This window comes from Micrasema longulum, unplaced genomic scaffold (assembly GCF_059751315.1).
Source record: "Micrasema longulum isolate JH-2025_06_02 unplaced genomic scaffold, ASM5975131v1 h1tg001186l, whole genome shotgun sequence".
Taxonomy (NCBI): Eukaryota; Metazoa; Arthropoda; class Insecta; order Trichoptera; family Brachycentridae; genus Micrasema; species Micrasema longulum.
The window spans coordinates 213,427-234,601 of record NW_028278373.1 but is presented as its reverse complement, the minus strand read 5'-3'; the positions used below and the strand labels follow the sequence as shown (position 1 = coordinate 234,601).

At 31.2% G+C, this 21,175-nt stretch overlaps 1 long non-coding RNA gene across 1 annotated transcript in view; it reads right to left on the bottom strand.

Annotated features, from left to right (window-relative positions):
* Nucleotides 1–20,062, bottom strand: part of LOC148276597 (uncharacterized) — a 223,647-nt gene extending 203,585 nt beyond the window's left edge. Inside the window, exon 1 of the long non-coding RNA XR_015823697.1 lies at nt 19,817–20,062. This is a non-coding gene — a long non-coding RNA (uncharacterized LOC148276597). The remainder of the gene's footprint in view (nt 1–19,816) is intronic.
* Nucleotides 20,063–21,175: the final 1,113 nt, after the last annotated feature.

The following is a 21,175-nucleotide window of genomic DNA, read 5'->3' as shown; positions in this document are numbered from 1 at the left end:
TATATTACCTACTCTAAAATTTTCTTCATCTCTGTTGTGATATGTTTAGAATACAGACTACCTATAATGACAGTTTTAGTAACGTTGCCATATTACACTGTAAATATAATGGTTTTATCAAATCTCAAAGACATTTGAAATTTACGCCTGCTAAACTTTTAACTCTTTTTTTACATACATCTACTACCTGTCTCTAATGAATTATTGTTGGTTGTGATTATTTTAGTAATAAATATAAATGTTCATGTAAACAAAGAGAGAGAGGAGGAAGAATTGGAACTATACCTTGTGTTCTCCCTTTTATGTTCATTTATGTAATATTTATTATATTTAACAAAAGTCTACGATGTATGCAAGAAAAGCGATTTGCTTATGAATGTTGATAAATCGAAAGTGATGGTTTTTGAAAGGGATGAAAATATAACTAAATGTGAGATCAGCGTGAACGGAGATATTCTGAATCAGGTAGAAGAATTTGTGTACCTGGAAAGTATGTTTACTAGGGACGGAAAGGCCGATAAAGATATTGAAAGGAGGGTGAGTGCCGGGAACAGGGTGAACGGTGCACTAAAATCTACTTTGGCAAACAAATGTTTATCGCAGGAGGCTAAACTAGCAGTTCACAACGGAGTTCTTGTTCCAACTCTAATGTATGGGAGCGAAGTATGGAATTGGAAAAATAATGATGAAAGTAGGTTGAATGCTGTCGAAATGCGATCCCTCAGGCGAATGTGTGGTAAAACGATGTAAGATAGGTGCACAAATGTCGAGATCCGTGAAGTGTGTGAGGCTGAGACATGCATTATTGACAGAATCAAGAAAGGGGTGCTGCGTTGGTTTGGACATGTAGAGCGAATGGACAGCGAAAGAACGACTAAAAGGATATACGATGCAAATGTTGATGGATGCAGAAAACGAGGAAGACCGAGAAAGACATGGCACGATCAAGTCCATCAAATACTTGAAGATGGACATGTCAAAAGTAGGAATAATCATGAGAAGATGTATGAATGTAGAGGAAGCGAGGTCTGTATGCCAAGATAGAGTGTTATGGCGTTCTATTCTCCCTGCCTACCCCTACGCGGAAACGGCGTGATGGTTTGTTGTTGTTGTTGTTGTTTTATTATATTTATTTTTAGTGTTTAATTTTTCCCCCTTCTTTTTATAATAAATTAATGTGAAATCTTTAATTGGTCTTACTTTTTAAAATTTGTTTTCTTTTACCTTGATTTTGTTAAAAAGACTATGATTCCCAGTATAAATAAATGAGCAGTATTTACAAGTAAACAATTTTTCAACGCTCCACGCAACAATCTTATACGAGCAGAATAGCAGACAAATTTAAATTCCGCCACGTCCCTAAACTATTCTAACAAAGTATCCCCATGAGAGTTTGGTAAAAAAAGACGCGAGTTATATCGGTGTAGTATCTGCCTTTTTCTATTTTATTTATCTACGCATTTACGTCCAATGCCAAGAGGCATTTACAAATAGCATCATCATCATCATCGTGAATTGGTACACCAATTGCAGCATATTCTGATCACTTTTGTTACATGAAGGTAAAATAATAAGTCTTAAACCCAAATTTGTTGAAACAAAAAAGGTGTTTTTTTTTTAGAAAAGTATAAAGAAGTCTAGGCATTTACAGAGCATATTACCTGTCATTGGCTGTTTTATTTTATTTTTTCGTTTACATGTGGTGCATAATTTATAATACTATAAAGAACTTTAGATGAAAATATAAAAATCTTACATAAATATTGCCTGAACGTGAATATACTAAATCTAGAACACCCAAATCTCTGGTTTAGATGCATAAAATCAGGTTGAGGAAAAAGTTATTTCGTATTTGGCGTCCTTTTTTTTCAACTAAGTATATCTCGTTCAATATTGATCACATTAGATCATACGAAACGGCGTTGTAATGGTTTAAATGTGTACTGCAAACTTTTATTTTACAATACTGCGCTTGGTTGGTTCAGAGGTTGGTTGGACCAAGGAAGACGTGGCATGATCAGATAAACCAAAATTTTAAGTCTGGTCATGTCAAAAGCAGACAGAACCGAAGGACATGTATGACAAGATGTATGAATGTGGAAGAGGCTAGGATTGTATGCCAGGATAGACATGTGTGGCGGTCCATTCTCTCTGCCTACCGCTACGGGGAAATGGCGTGATGGTAGTAGTAATAGTAGTTGGTTCAGTTGTGAACTATTATGCGTCAAGTATGGAGGTCTCAGAGGAAGAAATTCGCCATATTTTACATGTTTACTACCTGAAAGGGAAAAACGCGTCGAAAGTGACCAAAAAAAATTGCGATGTATACGGGGCTAATATTCTTTTGGTTTGTGCTGCACAACAGTGGTTCGAGGGATTCCGTTCTGGTGTAGTGAAGGTGAATGATGCACCACGCTCTGGCAGGTCTGTCGTCGAAAATATCAATAAAATCATGGAAAATATTGAAATATATCGTTATATTAGCAGTCGTAACATCGCCCAGGAGCTGAATATCGATCATTAAACCATTTTGAACCATTTGCAGAAGGCTGGATTTAAAAAAAAGCTCGATGTTTGGGTGTCACACGAGCTGACGCAAATAAAAACTCTTGGACCGAATTTTCATCTGCGCATCGATGCTAAATCGTAACAAAATTAACCAATTTCTGAAGCGGATGGTGACTGGTGATGAAAAATGGTTCACTTACGACAATGTCAAGAGACATAGATCATGGTCGAAAGCCAACGTCGTGGGCATGCCAGGACTGACGGCCAAGAAGATGTTGCTGTGTATTTGGTGGGATTGCCAGGGAATACTTTACTATCAGCTGTTCTCTTATGACCAATCGCTCAATTTTGCCTTCTACTGTGATAAGCTTGGCCGTTTGAACCTAGCAATTGAACAAAAGCAGCCAGCATTGGTGAATAGGAGAGGAATCGTGTTTCATCTGAACAACGCCAGGCCGCACACATATTTGATGACGCGCCAGAAGCTCCGGGAGCTCGGATGGGAAGTTCTTATGCATTCATCATATAATTCTGACCTGGCACCAAGTGACTACTACCTGTTCTTGTCCATGGCCAACGCGCTTGGTGGTACAAATTTGGCCTCAATAGAGACTTGTGAAAATTGGTTGTTCGAGTTTTTACCAATAGGCACAAGGGCTTCTTAGAAAGGGGAATTATAAAGAACTGTCGTTGGCAACAAGTTATCAAACAGAACAGCACATATTTGACTTAAATTGGACGATTATAACCTTTTTATAAAGCATTGAAATTAAGAAAAAAATGCGGAAATTCTTTTTTCCCAAACCTATGATATAAATGTATATCAAAAAACATGTATTTAAAAATTTGATGTTACATTTATGCTGTTTTTTTTTAAATATGAGTAAGAGTTAAGAAGCTGAATATAAAAAAAAGAATGCACGTAGAGCAAAAACTTACTGAATTAAAGTCGATAATTAAACTAGGAAAAAATGCGAGAGCAAATTAAAAGTTTATCAGGAAAAGAAAACATACACATTTATATTTTTGACCCAGTTTATAAATGAATTATTAGTAGAAGAGAGGCTTAAATTATCATTTTCCTTTGTGTCTATGAAGTAGGAGTTATACAGTTTAGGGGCAAGAACATTTGCATGCCAAGTCTAAGAGGCCACTTTACAAACTGTGTAACATTCACCATTCTGCCGATGTTTTAACATCTACATTTCCTTAACTCTTCCATCTGTTGACTTTTGTGAAATAAAAAAAAATGAGAATTTTATCATATGGGTGAGATTTATCCGGCTGAACCAATTCACCTACTAGGCAATGCCTGAAATATTTTACTTCTTCTTTTATCAATTAGTTGATTCAACAATGTTTTAAGTGTGTCCAAATGTTAACAGACTGGCTGGGATTCCTCCCTAGGAAGTTATAAGAATCTAAATTTGTTGCAACAGAGAGGGTATTTGTAATATTTTATTATTTTTTATTTTCTTTTATTCGAAAACATACAGTATGGTTACATAGATTTATATTTTACACAGTTAGACTTAACTCTAATGGACCAGTGAAGTTTCTATATTATGATTATATTATATTATTAAAACTGCAACTATTTTGTTAATTATCTTTGTTTATTAAGTTAGTCTTTTTTATTTATTATCTAATGTAAAAACATTTCAAAAAAGTATATTGTTAAGTGTCCTCGGTACGGGTTACCCCAGTGAGGACACATTATTTTTATTATTAATTATAGTTTGTAAGAGAAAAATATAAATAAATCAATAAAAAAATATCTAAGGTTATCAATGAACTTTTTTTAATACAGTAAAAATAAGTACAAAAAGGTGAAGAAAAAAGAAAAACATAAATGGAAGTTGTTTAAAAATTAAAATCAAAGTAAAAAATAACTAAAAGTTAAAGTTAGTATTCACAAATGGAAATAATATTAAAAATGAAGAATTTTTTTTCGTAAAAGTAATTAAAAGGTAGGAATAAAGAATAAAGAATGAAAAAAAAAAAATCAGAAAAGAAAAATATAAATACACATATTTTAAGGCACTCAAAGAAACGATGAGAAGAATCTTTAAATGAAATATAAAACAATAAATATAAGTCAATTTGAAAAAAACGTCTTCAAAAATAATGACACAAGAGAGCACGTAAGAGCAGCAATATATTGATTTTATATACATATACTATATAAGTAATATTTGTCAGCCTCATGGTGTAATAGTTAGCGTGTTTGCCTACCATGCAAGAAGTCTCGGGTTCGATTCCCGACATGATTGATATAAAATATTTATTTAAAATACGGTTTTCACATAAAAATATTTTACAATATTTGGACTGGTACCTGAAGCGTAAGACTTATCACCTTACCTTCATGCAACAAAAACGATCAAGATACGCTGCGATTAGTGCTCTATGCACCATTAGGTGTGGAAAGGGAATGACGATGGTGAAGTTCAATTCTATGTTCTAATAAAAACAGTTAGGCTACTTTCATACAAAAAATTGTAATAATCATCTTCTGAAAATAGTGTTGACCACAAAAACGACTTAATTCAATTTGCAGAAAACCCACAATACTAAACAAATCTTACTGTATAGAATGCTGATGGGAAGATTAATGTCTCCGGGAATCTAGTTATCTTAAATAAATATAATACATACGTATTTTTATTTCATAAATCCATTAATTCAACGATACCTGAAATAAAAAAGTGTGTTTAAATACAGAATATCACCTCATACATTCAATGTTTAAATGATGTATCATTCAATGTTTGAATGAGGTATCATTCAATATTAGATCTGGCTGTTTTTTGTCAAATGCATATTGTGTAGTCAGTCAGACTTTAAAAAACCACTAAAATTCTTTAGCACGTAATTTAGTTATTTTTAAACTTATTATAACGAATTAACTAAATGGTTCTTTTAAATTAAGCACTTTTATAAAAATTAAAAATAACATATTCAATACATAATGACACAACATACATCAGAGTTTTACTAGGGCTGGCTTTTTTCTGCAAAATGCACATCTTGAGTTGTGTTAAATACATAATCAAATTATTCAATATGTCATGAAAGGAACGAACTAATGTAGTATTTATTATTTTTTATAGTAAAAAACATTATATCTATTGTGTAGATTTGACTATCCACTCTTTTCATAACAGTCCTATTATCTCAGTTTCACTTTTTATGGCTGGCTGCTTTCTGCATAACAACGTTCAATTATTTATTTATTTTATTATGTAAACAAATAGTATGTACACAAATATTGCCAATTTCTTTGTATATTAGTGTAAGACACTCATGCACACACCAAACAAATTGTTTACACTTATACAATAATTTAAATTATGTTCAATATAATAAATGTAAAAGAAACTAAATTAAAGAATATGTATACAATAACAAAGTTAAATATCCGCTTCTCTCAAAATGTCTATAATTTTTGACGTAAATTTACATACATTGTCACAAAAAATATTTTTTTATTTATTTATTTATTTAACTTTTTGTACATAATGATTATTTGTACATTGGCGGGCTTATTGCCAAATGGCAATTTCTTCCAACCAACCAATAAAATAAAAGTTTTATTTTTATAATTCAAGTTACAGAACATATTCAATAGAAAAAAAAGATTAAAAATTTAAAGATATATAAAAATAGAAATAAACGTATTTGTTTATAAATTACCTTAAATCGAAACTATTACTCAATGGGAAAAAGGAAAAAAGAGGAAAGAGGAAAGAGGAAAAAGGAAAGGAGGAGAGATTAAGGAAGAGAAAGGAGATGTTTCTTCAGGCGTGATTTAAACAGAGATAATGTAGTAACATCTTTGATGGTGGATGGGAGATGATTCCACAGTCGAGCCGCATGGACACTATATGAGTTAGAGAAGAAAGAGGAATTGTGTATGGGTATTAAGAGAGTGCCTTGAGAATGAGAACGAAGAGGTAAACCATGAACTGATAAGCGGTGAAATTTTTCACACAGGTATATAGGAGCGTTAGGACTATGAAGTACATTGAACAGAAGTGAGAGGGAGTGATAGTCTCTCCGCTGTCTAATTTTGAGCCATTTCAGTTGCCTACGATAATCAGAAATGTGGTCATATTTCCTAAGACCAAAAATGTACCTTATGCATGTATTCTGAAGTCGTTCAAGTTTATCGAGTTGCTCACAGCTTAAATCAGTCATGGAAACATCAGCGTAATCTAGAATGGGTAGTAGTAATGCTTGTACAAGAGTGCATTTAGTACTAATGGGTAAGAATTTTTGCAACCTTCTAAGTGAGTGTAGACTGAAAAATATTTTGCGGCTTAATTCATTAGTATGAGCTCGCCAGCAGAGATGTTCATCCATTAGTACTCCTAGATTTTTTACGGATTTCCTGTACTGGATATTGGTACCATTGACAATAAGAGGATTAAGTGAAGGTATGTCTAGCTTACTAAGCAATCTTTGACTACCTGCAAACATAATTTGTGTTTTAGACGGGTTTATTAGTAAACCATACTCTTTTGTCCATGTTGACACGCAATTTAGTGTTTTAGACATCGATTCTATTGCTTTGCTGGTGTTTTCAGGTCTGCAATGAAGATATAATTGTAAATCATCTGCATAGAGATGATATGAACAATTGAGACAATCTGCAATCGGATTAATAAACAGGGAAAATAGTAATGGTGATAAAACTCCACCTTGAGGTACTCCAGCGGCAATATCGACCCATTCCGATTGATGATCTGGTGTTTTGATGCACTGTTGTCTAGCTCGTAAATACGATCCGAACCATTTTATAACCGGTTGTGTCATATTTAGTGTTTTAAGTCTAGCCAACAAAAGATCGAAATCCACAGAGTTGAAAGCGCTACTGAAGTCGAGTAATGTTATCAAGGTTATCATTTTGTTATTCATTGCGTATCTAATGTCATCTGTAACCTTGATTAAAGCGGTAGTTGTACTATGGCCCGCACGAAAACCTGATTGATTGGGATCAAGAAGATTATTTGACAATAGATAATTATTTAGCTGATTATATACAACTCGTTCAATGACTTTAGAAAAAATTGGAAGAATAGATATGGGTCTGTAATCTTTGACAGAAACTGGGTAAATCTAATGTTATATTGGTCGCATATTCTAGGTATCGTGGATTGTTTAAAATAGTTTGTTGACGCGTTTTCAGTGTAAAATTAGAAGTCTAGAATCGTATAAGAACCAAATTTGTTGCAACTGAGAGGGAAAACATTTTTGAGAAGGGATTATGAAAGTTTAGGCATTTACAGGACCACTTTACACACTGTGTAAAATTCAGCATTCTGCCTACGTTTTAACATCCACATTTCCTAGAGGGGAAATTTAGCCAGTCCGCAAACATTTCGACATACTCTAAACATTATTTAATGAACTAACTGGTAAAAGAAGAGGCATGAAAAATATTTTTTTTAGACGTTGCCTAGTAGGTGAATTGGTTCAGCCGGACGAATCTCACCCACATGGAAAAGGTTTCAGCTCTTTTGTTTCAGAATGGTAAATGTTACACCGTGTGTAAAGTGGCCACTTAAACCTGCCAATGACAGGCCATAAGCCCTGTAAATGCCTAGAATTCCGTATTACCTTCTCAAAAATGTTTTCCCTATCCGTTGCAACAAATTTAGATCTAATTAACTCCGCATTGAGGAAATCCATGCAGTCTGCAAACATTTAGACGTACTCAAAATATTGATGAATTGTATTTTTTATTAAAAAAATCAACTTGTAAGGAGGTGTATGTTGTATGTTTATACTTGATCAAAATATATTAGCATCGACAAAGACTTGATTATAAAAATTGAGAATTCTCGGAATTGCTGCGTGTTGGTTTTTTTAGGTTATTTTTCGTACTAGATGTCTCTTCATAAAATAGTTGGTTAAATCTTGTCACGTGTTGAGGGACTCAAAAACGAATAGTTTAAAGGAGCTGAGAGTAATCCAGGACGCTAAATACTATTTTGTAAAGTAAGAGGGTGTCAGTTATGGTTCGTCTAGAATAGATTCTAGACGCTAACGTGTTAAGTTTATGATATCTTCCAGCTTCTTGATAATTACTCAAATTTAATTTGTGATGATAGTTTAAATGCTTTAGACATATCTTTAGAATCTTTTCAATCCTAAAAATAAAATTCTAATTATTGTACTAAATCTTCAACAGTTTTTTATTTGTGATGACTTTTTCAGTTTTATGCAAGACTTAACTGTGAATTTGCCGGCGTTCACCCAAATCAACCATATTTTGACCAGATTCTGTCTTGATCTAGTAATTATTATTTTATTTGAATTATACCTGTATAAATTATAGAGAAATATATTGGCCATTGTTTAACTCTTAAAAGACTGGTAAATAATCATAAATTAAGATGTAATATCGTGTTACCACAAGCAAAAGACGGAATATTCTAAAGCTCAGACATTTGAAAAAAAAAAACATGTAGACATGCAGTTCAATAATTTATTTTACATAATTTATAAAAACAAATATATAATTTAGCCCTGTCATAGCAAAAAAAAATAAAAGTCATAAATTCGCCGCTCATAATTCACGCGAGCGTGGGGGATACACGCGTGCATTATGAGCGTGCGGCGTCCCCCATCACTGGCAACAACCGACTGAATTTGTTTCACACAACACTGGTTACGGCGGCTGCAGAACAGCGTCTCTGTCTTACTTGTTATGTGATCTATCTTAGTGCTCTCTTTAATACAGATGTATTGCTTTATTTTCGGACATCATTCTTCGGGTAGCAAGGCTAAATGTTTTTTGATTTAAAATCCAGCGTAGTTTTATAAATTTAATTTTCCAAATCCGGTGTGAAAATGTCCATTTGAAGATTACAAAAAATACGAGTTCATCATTTAAAAAAATAAGATATATATCAAGTCTTGTATCGTATGTAGACTAGTGTGACATCACAGCCACACAAGAGTTAATAGACTTTAAATATGTCTGTAAATAAATAAATATATTTTGAAATCAAGGTGAACATAATAAAAACAAACCGTAATTATTTATATCCTTTACTGCTTATTTATTTTTAATAGGTGAAAGTTTGAATTATATTACGATTAATCAAGTTGGGGTTTAGTTCAAAAGTAAATATTTTTCTAATAACTTCGGTAAATCTAGCCACGGTTACTCAAAGTTACTGACTATTAAGGAAAAGTTCCTTAACCTAAAGTAAATTATCTTATTCAATCTAAACAAGGAACATTAATTATGAATCGTATTATTTTAATTAAAGTGGACGAAGAACATTAAATTTATGATACAAAATTGATATTCAAGCGTGCGAGGGTGAGTCCGAAAATTCGCGGAATGGAAGAGTTACCAGGGGGGGTAGGGGGTACTGTTATATACAAATAAATAGTGTGATTCATCACTAGTAATTTTAGCAAGAATTGATGTAAATTTTTTAATCAATCATTTTTATTTTATCAATTTATTTCATAAAATAGTTAACATATTTAATAACAGCGAATCTATATAAAACCAGAAAAAAGATAATGAAAACGGAGTATTTTCTGTTTAGGATTTTCTCCATCTAACATGGCTCAGCCTGTTCTAAGATGGAGATTTTTTATCTTTCAAAGTATAAGTAAATATAAAAAATAACAAAAAAAAATCTAGAACTACTTAATTATAAATGCCTAGCTTATCAAATATAAGAAATTAATAATCGTTATTATACAAATATAAAGTATGTATATATGTGTCAAGAATACATGTTACTTAAACATAAATAACATATAATGAAAAACAAATATGAAGTAATGTAATACATAAAAAAAAAAAATATGTGTACCAACTATATAAAGTACTAAGTTTAATAATCTAGATATATTTTTCAAAAAAATATACCTCTTCTCTATTTTTATGTGCAGTTATTTTTGTTTTAAAATTTGTTTTACATTTTGAGTCTTTTATATTTGGCATTAAATCGTTAAATATTTTTGGCGCAAATACATTATATTGTTTTTTACCAAACGCAGTGGATACAAACGAGATAAAACAGTTAATTTGGGTTGCTGAACGAGTGTTTTGTTGGGTTCTTTTAGTTTAAGTAGTAGGCACCCTACAAACAATTGTATTACTTCCAATATCTTAAACACATCTAATAGATCTTCGAGGGTTTTTTAAGAATGACTTCCATGATCTATTTTTGTGCTATTTTCACTGGTTCAAAGATTGAACGAGAGGTTGCTCTCAAAACTTGCTCTCTCTCTTGCTAGCAAACTATCATATTGCAATTTGGCTTGGGGAGGTTGCTCCCCAAGCTAAATTGCAATATGATAGTTTGCTTTGGCAAAAAGCAAAGTAAATTTGTCTCATAAGTTGAGCATTCGAGGTATTTTTTAGGCTTTTATAAATGTTTACTGATTTCCGTATTTGCTTGGATGTTTCCATAATATGATATTCCCAGCTTAGTTTAGAATCTATTATGACGCCTAAGTATTTTAATGAATTTATTTGTGCTAAATTTACACATTTGTACAAATTATTTGCACGAAAGTATGCACGAATGGATCTTGAGTAAAAATTTTTAGGTTCTGTTGTTTAATTTAACTAATTAGTGTATAGTTTCCAAGTTACACCTAGATAAGTGAAATGATTCAGAAGAAATATCGAGTACTGATAAAATTAACATTCAAACCGTCGCGTCGTTCAATTTTTCACTAAACTGAATAAATCACATCATATTATTTCCTGGAAAAATCATAATTTATAAAATAAAATAAAATAAAATAAAATAAAATAAAATAAAATAAAATAAAATAAAATAAAATAAAATAAAATAAAATAAAATAAAATAAAATAAAATAAAATAAAATAAAATAAAATAAAATAAAATAAAATAAAATAAAATAAAATAAAATAAAATAAAATAAAATAAAATAAAATAAAATAAAATAAAATAAAATAAAATAAAATAAAATAAAATAAAATAAAATAAAATAAAATAAAATAAAATAAAATAAAATAAAATAGACAACGCGCCCGTGATCAAAGACGATGTTGCATTGACTGTTCTGTACACTTTTGAATTCTAAATATAATCAACAATGTTTCGAGTTTGTCCAAACTTCTGCAGACATGAGCTGGATTTAATCTCCTGGAGAACTGTTAAGGGGGTTGAATCCAGTCCTTGTCTACGGAAGTTAAGAAAAACTCAAAACATTGTTGAACAATCCACCTCGTCCACGAGGAAGTATAAAAGTTTGAAAAATATTTTATAGCCTTGCGTTAATTCAATCATATGAATCTCACCCGCATAAATAAAGGTTTTCAGCTTTTTAACTTCACAAACATCAACAGGAATTGAAGGAAAATAGATGCTCAAATAAGGGCAGAACAATGAAAGTTACAGCGGGTAAAGTGGCCACTCAAACCAGTCAATGACAGGTCGTAAGCCTAGACTTGCACATGCTCTTCTCTAAAATGTTTCTCGTCTCTGTTGAATTTTGTTAATTCCAAATGTCAAACCTCCCTTAATAAAGTTGAAACCTGGTTCAGTCCGATTGACTTTTTTTTTAATGTTCTAAGAAAAAAAATGAAAACTTAAGGAAAAGTCAATTCTGCAATTTCATCTTGTTTTCGTGATAAACACAAAACATTTTCATTCGAAGGCATAGATAAATCAATTTTTAAAAAGCGTACGTGTCAAAAGAGAATATTTTGAAAAAGGAAAATATGACAATTTTTCTATTTACCCCCCTTCCTCTTCATTCTTCAGTCTCTTGAGAGTCCACCAGCTCCTCGCTAAGTGTTCGCTATTGTAAATTCCTTCTGTACAAAATTGTAAGGATGTAACTCGTGTGTATCTAGTCAATAAATAACTTGTCCGAGCTGACGTTGCATTGGATTACGCGTTGCGTGCCAAAGCAGTGTTTGACTCTACCAACCCCATGACTGTAGGTGATACCCTTCCCAATTTACTGCAATATAAAAAGTCATTATGTCTATACGCAACCAATGAGCTAAATTCGGTAAACGCGCTTTTGCAGTCAACGCTTCTCAGGTACAAAAGTGAGGTAATATTTCAAAATAAACTTTAAACGCACCTGTTTTCAAATCATTTAAATAAATTCTTAGCAAGTTTTGCTTAATAAATAGTTTAACTCAAAGTTTTAGAGAAATTTTCTAATTAGTATTGAAAATTTATTGAATTTAATATTTCTTCGAATGTCTTTTGAAAGTTTCCTTGATGTATTGTATCTACTATGAAAACAAGTTAGTAAATATTTATATTATGGATTACTAATATAGCGCCATTTTTGTTTTACAATACCTTTAGGGCACTTTACAAAGTGAAAAATATGGATTTGAATTTGTCCTAGAATTAATAATTTAAGTAAAACATTTAAGTATTAAAACTAATCTTTTTTGGGTGATCTCGTTTAAGCTAGATTCGTTCCGATGTTTTGGCTACCACTGAAGAAGCCATTTTCAGGGCAAACTGTAGGCTTGGTAGAAAAAATATGTTGTTATGTTCCAATAATTAGTAACGTGTCGCAGTCGGCAGTTGACAAATTTCGCGTCATTTTCGTAGTGAGTAGTGCCGGGGACCACGTTGAATTTAATTTCAGAACGTCTTCTTTGTTAATGTTTTTCGGGTGTTGGTGTATTCGAAAGGATTTTTTTGTGTAAGAGACGTTGGAACGAATCCAACTTACACTGAATAATCCAAAAAGATACATATTGATAACAGTGACCATGAAATTCTACGTGCCAATTTAACAATTAAGTATTTTCCAAAATGTCACCTCGTTCACAAGGGTTCGCACTGTATATAAATTATCAATAATTTGCTAAGATTATTTACAATACAAATTTGGATGAATGCAGTAATAGAAGAAGACCGGAAAAGGCATGGCATGACCAAATTCAACAAATACTTGAAGATGGACATGTCAAAAGTTGTAATAATCGGCGCGTGTGCATGAGAAGATGTATGAATGTTGAGGAAGTGAGATCTTTATGCAAAGTAGAGTGATATGGCATCCTAGCCTCTCTGCTTACCCTTACGAGGAAACGGCGTTATAGGTTGTTGTTTTTATATCAATAATTTATTTGTTTATTCATTTTTTGTCCATTATAAAAAAATATTATTAATAAAAATAATGTAATTAAATACTGTAAGACGTTGTTCTGCACACTGTTAGTAAAATATGATTTCTAAAATGGCAATAATAATGATTACTACAAATTTATGAATAATATATACCTATATGGCGGCCTCCGTGGTGTAGTGGTCAAGACGCTTGACTCACGCACGGAAGGTTCTGGGTTTGATTCCCGGTGAGAACACAAAAATTAAAATGTGATTTTTCTTAAGCCTGGTTGTTCTGTAATGTAATTCCCCACTATAATTGGGCCTCCTGGCCTATTGTGGTGCAAAAACATGAAATGAAAAAAAAAAATGAAATGAAAATATTTTTAATTTGATTATAAATCATGAAATTATAATTTTCACCATCCCCATTCCGCACCTAACGGTGCATAGGAATCTGCATTGGTACACCAATCGCAGTGTATCTTGATTTTTTTTTTTACATGAAGTTAAGATGATCAGTCTTACGCTAATCTACGTAGGGAACGAAATGCCGAACACTCTTCTAGTGGGACGAAAGGCCTGTTGACAGTATTCAACTTTCCTTAAGAGTTTGAAGTGGTTTCCTCTCCACATGAGCAAATGCTGAAAAGTTCCTGATTGACCCACTTTAGATTATCCTTCCTGTTCTCAACGGCTTTTGATCAAATTAAAGTAATATGATTGCAGCAAAAACAGTTTTTTTAAATATAAACCGTGTAAATCATAAGCAAGGTAAATAATAACGCAACTCCTGTTTAAAAAAAATATAAAAAAGTCTTAGGTTTTAAGTACCACTTGATATGTATATGATATACTCTGGTGTAAAAACATATTTTTAATTTATTTTTTCTTTAAGAATTAACCAGCTTAACCTCTATTTAGAGGCTCGTCAGCAGGTGGAAAAGAGGAGATATGGAAGAAGGTTATGAAAAATACACCACAACCCTCAGACCAATTGAACGTAGTTATACAGAAAGCAGCCAGCCATAGAAAAGTGAAACTGAGATAATAGCCATTTTGTAAAAAGAGTGAATAATGAAATCTACACAATAGTTGGAATGATTTTGACTTTAACAAACGATAAACAATGAAAACATAAGTTTTTAAAAATATTACAAACAAGAATCTTATTATGTATTTGACCAGTTAAAAAGATTTTTAAAGTAACATAAAATTTTTCTAGTTTTGTGGGTGTTTTCTGCAAATTGAGAAATATCGTTTTTGTGATCGACACCTTTTTCCGAAGGTGATTAATACAGTTTTTAGTATAAAGCGGTCTGGCTGTTTTAAGCAGAACATAGAATCAACCTTACTGCACCCGATATCAATATCTCATTTTTCTAAATTGTGGACTGGCTGCTTTCTGCATAACTACGTTCAATTGAGCAAAAAGTATTTCTTGAATTATTATTTTTTCTTGCAACTGGCGGGAATCGAACCCGTGCCGCCAGTTTCACAGTAAGCCGTCTAACTAACTGCGCCATGGCGCCTGTTAGTTTATGTCAACCATGCCGGGAATCAAACCCGATACCTCTTGCATGGTAGGCAAACGCGCTGGCCACTACAACACGAGGTCGAAATTAATTACATTCCCAGGAGTTACTACTTCTTAATTGAGGACTTTGATATAGTCATTTTTCAACCACACATTCAGAACAACAAAGAAACAAAGCTTGTTTAGATCTTTATAACTAAATATATCACAACAACATATGAAGGGAGAAGTCGTAAATCTGGACTAAAGGAGATAAGGTCGCTAAAATCACGTTCTTCGCAAACTATCTCAAGCCAATATTATTATCTTTTAAAAAAGTGCACTGCAGGTAGAAAACATTGAACAGAAGGACTCGGCCTACAAATATTTGAAAAAGCTGAAAATGTTGTAATTATTATCAATCTCAGTTGAAAAAAAACAAATCATCGAATAAATTGATTTAAAAGATGAGCATTTTCTTACCATCAATTTCCAAACCCCAGTTTACATTGAGTTATATAAAAGCAAAGATTCGTAATTCCACAAAGTAAACACCATCTCAATTAATACCTTGTAAATTGTTGAGGATCGGACTTTGTTTGAACAGATAATGTAATCAATAAAAAAAATTGAGAAAAGCTTAAATTTTAATTTTTTATTTTATTATTATTTTTATTTTATTTGGGAAACCAAAAGTTCTACAAACATATTTATGGTAAACAAGAGGTATCTTGTATTAACTCAGAACCAAAAACAGATTTCCACAAATTGTACAAAGTTAGTAAAGAAAATATAACACATGTCGCTAGCCCAAAGCAGTAGGAAAAATTCCGATTTTGACATAAACACGCAGATATTTTTAGTTTATTTTTTATTTTTTATAGCTAGATAAGATATATTTATACACATATATATTTTAAAAATGAACTGTAAATGGTGCAGGACAGGAATGCGTGAAGAGAGGATAAGAAGGGGGGAAGAGACGTACATATTTATTATAGTAGTGTCGTATCAAGTTACATAATGCATTTTTTGTGTCAATTTTTTAAATCTGATAGAGTTACATTTGTGAAGTCTATGTCTTTAAATTTGATATTATACACTGAAAGAGTCAAACGAAAAAAACTATTTTTAACATTCGATATTTTACTTACTGGTACATGAAACGGGTGGTACCGTCTACAAATCTTGGTTGGAACATGTATTGCTATTAAACTAAGTTTTTCTGCATAGTTAACTGATCCTGTCATAATTTTGTGAAGCAGTAATTGGTCCGCACACACTCTGCGAAGAATAGAAGTGATTCCAAGGTAGGTGGATGGAGCGAGAGTTGAAACATAAGAAATATTGGTTTTGTATTTTATGTACTTTATATATTGGTTCTGAATGTCTTCTATTCTGGTTATATATTATGTTTAGTACAATTAATTAATTAAAAATGTAAACAAACATTATGACATTATTACACTTTTTCTAATGTTTACATTGTGAAAAAAATGGCTGTAGTCGATCCGTATAATGTTTATTTTGGGTATGTAGTTTTTGATATTTCAAATATTTTTTTTGCCTTGAATTAAAAAATAAGTTTTTAATTTTTATTCTGCTTTTTTTTTAAATCGTTAAGTGTAAATACGTTTATAAATAAATACTGTTACATGTTTGTCCCTCAAATATTTTATATAATTTTGTATGATATGTTTTATTTGATATGTATAATTTTTTTTAAATATTTTTTTTAATTGGGCATGTAATAAAGTTAGGAGCTAGCTGCAGATGGAAATGCATGAATGCTCTTTGTGGACACCATATGTTCTAACTAGAGAGTGGACATTTCATGATGCTGAACGGATACAAGTCGCTACTAGCCAACTCCTAATTGCGATAAAAAAAAAACAATTACGTTTGATTTTGTGAGAGAAATAATTTTAAAAATGGGATGTGGGAAAACGAAGATGGAGGAGTATGAATTTACCGGGTATAGGGTGACGCCGAATAATGGGCTATATTGAAAAATTATTTGAAGGGATATTATTTTTCAAAGCCTTCCTAATGTAAAATAGTTCCGTATTTTTTACTTTTAATCCATATTTGAATGAAATGTTTTGACTCCCATATCTTCATTTAAATCATTATAAAAAATTAATAAGGTGATTTGAGAATTGGAAGATGTTGTTATTGTGAAGACACCTCATGTGTAAAGTGTAATTTCTGTCCTGATGAAGAAAAAAGTACGTTCAGAAACCAGTAGACATAGCTAATATTTAATTAAATACAAATTTAATGCTTTAAAAATTCATCACTTTGTATTTGTTAATGTAGATTTGTAGAAACAAAAAAGAAGAAAATGAATCCAAAAAAAATATATTGTGAAAATGATCATATATTTTGAAAAAATGAACATAAACAGTGGTAATTTAGGACTTAATCAATAAGATGTACGCAACATCATAAATAACCTTTCTATTTGAATGTAGATGGTGGATTCTTTTTACAAAATGAATCAACTCATTTTGGTTTCCTAAGCTTCTTAGTCGATTAATCGGATTACTTACTGGTTTTGTCGTGTCACCGTAATCAACAGACCGTGATTTGGAAGCAACAAGTAGATTAATTTAATGAAAAAAAAACCCAAATTTTCTAGTAAATGAAGCGTGAAAATCTTTATTGAAATACTTCAAATATTGCTTTTATTGTGATATATCGTCTGGCTAACTTGCAAAACTCCAATCTCAAAAAAAAAAATACAAGAGGGTGAAAAAACAGCACATGTAGTTTCAAAAAATTATACTGTTTTTTCACCCTTCTGTATTTTTTTTAGTTTTGGAAATCGGAGTTTTGCAAGTTAGTCAGACGATATGATTTATCAAATTAATTAATGTTGATTTTTGGATCAAATAGGTTAATTTAAATAGCTCAATGTCGATTTACGTCAAAATAATAATTAGTAAAAAGTTGCCTAAATTAAAGGTTTACACCATTAACACAAAACCAAATGAGGACTGATATAATTAAAAATATGAACACAGCAACCTTCTGAAACGACTTATGCATGTATTTATGAACGTGTACAACTCACTAGAAAAGCAAGCACCACATACATAAAAGTACAACAGTAATGTAATATACAGATACGTCAATATTAGTTTTTTTTTTGCCAAAATTATTATTCTTTTTGACGGTTTTAAATATACGAAAAATTTAATTTTATTGGCTTTACTTATTTTAAAAAATATATTGCCACACCTCAATTTAATATTAATTTTATTAGGGAAATGAAAAAAAAAAATATTTTTATGGGATTAACTAAAATATAATTAAAAAAATACAATCAATATTATGCAGGTACGTATTCATCGGTTTTTTTTTAAGTAAAGATTTTTTTTTATAAAACTAAAAACAAAAATAAAGAAAGTAAACTCTGATAAACAGAAATAGCTATAAAATGTCAAAAAATATGTTTATTTTGTTACTGTAATATTACAATTTTAAAACAGTTCTAGTATTTTTTAAACATCATTATTACCGATGCGTAGTAACAAAATTTGATACATTATGCTTCACAACATTGTTTATTTATGAAAAATCTGACAACCAGGTCTTTATTAAAAATGTCCTTCAAAAGCTATTTACTTTTAATCAACTGTGGATTATTTTCAACCTTTTTTTTCCCGATAAAATTATAATGAATATGACGACAGTTACAATAAATTTTTAAACTATGTAACCTTTATATCATTTATAATTACTATCGTCAATGCGTTACGCAAATGTCGTTGATTAAAGCACATATTTATATACTAATCGATTGTTGTTGCGTTTTTAATAATCGATATAAAGCTATAACTCGTTTCTCAATGGCTATTGCATATGCATCATTATTTTCAAGTAATTGGGTTTATATTTGATTACGATTTACTTCTGAAGACTGTTTATTTATAGCTAGATTCAAAAATAAATAGCCAAAATACATTAGAGCATATATCACACAAACCGTAAATGCGCAATATGTTGCAAAGTTGTCCATAGTTAAATAAAATGTTGCATGCATTGCGTTTGGTTAGAACAGAAATCTTTTTTCTATTGATTTTCGTATTAAATAGTTTATTTTGCTTCTTTTACCTAGATAGTAATAAAAGAAAGCATGTTTTGTTCGTTTTTTTTTTTAAATTTTGGTTCAACATGCATATTTTTTAAATTATTGTAATTTTGCCTCGGGTCTCTCGCATTTGTATCCATTTTTTCTAGCTTTTAAAGTAAAATATTGAATTAATGTTTAAGCACCCGATGACAAACTGCTTGAAAAGTGGTTTATCGGGACTAAAATGTATTTTTTATTTCCTCTTTTGTAAAAAAACATGTAAATATTTCTGGATAAAGACTGCTTATTATAAGTGTCTAGTTTAAGTTAAAATTATATGCGGTTACAGGACAGAACGACAGGTTTAATAAAAAATGTGAATACGCCACCTTATAAAATCATATACGCATCTACCTACATACTTAAAAAAAATAAATAATAAGTTACCAGTTTCAAAAATCGTTCTACCACGTGAAAAATATTTCACTATTCTTGTGAAATACTAGATATTCAAAATGCAAATAAAAACATTAGAATGCCTTGGTCCGATTGTAAAAACATAATTACAGAAATATTCAACTAATTAAATAAAACCTTATTTTAAAAAAATTTCAAAGTACTTACATAAATATATGCAACAGATTGCTTCCGACACTTGCTCGTAACAAACGACCTGAGAAACACGAAAGTTGTTAGTTATTTCGAAACTTGCACACATATATTACAAATTATTCAAAGTTTAAAAACAAATTACCGAAGGAAAAAAACTTCTGCTCACATCCAATTCGAAACTAACTGTTAAAAACTTTGCGATTTTCCGAAAACTCCGCGAGCGCACGTCCTCTCCCCGCGAAAAACGGCAAAATACTGAAAGTCTAAAACACAGTGCAATTCCACTGCCCCTATAATCTCATCTCCACGGGTTCAGGGGCTATTTCAGAGGATGGGAAAATCGTTACCTTGTTTCAGAACGTAACGAGTAAAACGAACTTGATAATATGACTTAACACGTTGTTTTTTTCCCTTTTCAAGTTAAAAGGCTGCTCTAGAATTATTTTCATAGGCCGTTCTACGGTCAAAATCGATGTTGCAAGGAAGAAAATGAGAAAAATCTTAACAGATATTTTCAAACAGATAAAAAACTTCTAAAAAAATAAAAGATATAAACCGAGGCATTTACAGGGCTTATGATAATATATTCTTGGCTTGTTTAAGTAATCATTTTACACGATTAATAATATCACTATTCTGCTAGCGGGTGTTTAAAAAAAGAGCTGAAACCTTTATTAAAGTAAGTTAAATTAAACGGATTTTTTATCACGTACTAGAAAACTGATGAATACATATTACAGTTTCCTCTTTAATTATTTAACTTGTTTTATTAATAATATTATAAAAAAACATTGTCATTGTCAACATCATCAAATCCTTAACCACACCCAATGGCACAAAGGGTACTGCTTCGCCAAAGCCAATGCAGTGATCATCTGTTGTAGGAAGATAAAATTATCAGTTTCACGCTTTACCAGTCCAAAGGCAATGAAATGTTGTAAAATAATGTAAAATTACCTTAAATCATAAACATACAATAACCCTAATATAAACAATGACAATAAAATACACTTTAAAGAAAAAAAATGTGTGTATATTCACAATAATAATCTTGTCTGTATCCAGAACGATGAAATAAACAATTACGTTTTATTGGGCGCATTTGTCTAATATGCTTGAGGTCCCGGGTTGAATTCCACGGAAGGTGAACATGAATTTTTGTATTTAAAGTGAGACTTATAAAACTAACATCACTTTCACAGTTTATGGAGATACATTGTTGTCAGAATAACATTGCAATGCCGTTTCACTATTTAGTAAGAGTTAACAACAACAACAACAAACCATCACGCCGTTTTCCCGTAGGGGTAGGCAGAGAGGATAGAACGCCATAACACTCTATCTTGGCATACAGACCTCGCTTCCTCTACA